Raw genomic sequence first — 1,026 nt, 5'->3', positions numbered from 1 at the left:
CACTCTACCAGCAATGGCAGGAGATAATTGATGACGTTTTGGTTTCTCAGTATTGTTAAACCTTGTTAAATTGTGGATTATCCAGCCCCAGCTCCCTGCAGGAGAATTTGGGAGTGGTATCAGTTCAGGTGGTGCTGGTAGCACCTGGCAATGATTAAACTTTCAGAAAACTGAAAATAATGTTCCCAGACCTTTTGGCAGCCTCTGACACAGTTGGGCTCCTTGTTTGGTGCTGGTAGAAAAATCCTTGCAGTGCCACAGGTAATTCAGTCACTGAACTGTGATTTGCCCCTTCAGAGAGCAGCTGAGCATCCTGAGAGGTGAATGTGCCCTTTCCTTGCAAGGTAAAGCAGAACATCATTAGCTTGGGATTTAACTGGAAAAGGATTTTTTAATAAGCAGGAGATTCTTTGAGACCCAAGGACATTGCTCTGAAGTCTTCATTTTCTGGTTGCGATATTTGGGGGGATTTCTAAAAAATAAAGGTGGAATTCTTTCCAAACATATCACCTGCGTGGCACTAAGAGTTTTTTCCTGATTCTGTGGTCCCCACCTGTTTCCCATCCCCTTCTCTTTATCCTTCCTCCTCTTCATCCTCCCCACTTCCACATCCCCTGGCCCATTTCCATCCCGCCTCCCATCCTCAATCCCTATCCCCATCCCCATTTCTGCCCCTTTCCCTTCTACCCATCCCCTTCCCCATCTGCATTCTCTTCCTCTCCCTATCCCCATCCTTTTCCCCCCTTCCCCATCCCATCCTCTCCCCTTTCCCTCATCCCCATTCCTATTCCCATCCTCCCCACTTCCACATCCCCTGGCCCATTTCCATCCCGCCTCCCATCCTCAATCCCTATCCCCATCCCCATTTCTGCCCCTTTCCCTTCTACCCATCCCCTTCCCCATCTGCATTCTCTTCCTCTCCCTATCCCCATCCTTTTCCCCCCTTCCCCATCCCATCCTCTCCCCTTTCCCTCATCCCCATTCCTATTCCCATCCCCTTTCCCCACCCCACCCCATCCCACCGCC

General features: G+C 50.1%; 1 long non-coding RNA gene across 1 annotated transcript in view; it reads right to left on the bottom strand.

Moving 5' to 3' along the window:
* Positions 1-603, bottom strand: part of LOC108449089 — a 3,742-nt gene extending 3,139 nt beyond the window's left edge. The window contains exon 1 of the long non-coding RNA XR_001865194.1: positions 192-603. This is a non-coding gene — a long non-coding RNA (uncharacterized LOC108449089). The remainder of the gene's footprint in view (positions 1-191) is intronic.
* Between the last annotated feature and the right edge of the window lie 423 nt (positions 604-1,026).

This window comes from Corvus brachyrhynchos, unplaced genomic scaffold (assembly GCF_000691975.1).
Source record: "Corvus brachyrhynchos isolate BGI_N302 unplaced genomic scaffold, ASM69197v1 scaffold68, whole genome shotgun sequence".
In the NCBI taxonomy this organism is placed as follows: domain Eukaryota; kingdom Metazoa; phylum Chordata; class Aves; order Passeriformes; family Corvidae; genus Corvus; species Corvus brachyrhynchos.
This window is presented reverse-complemented; position numbering and strand designations above follow the sequence as displayed.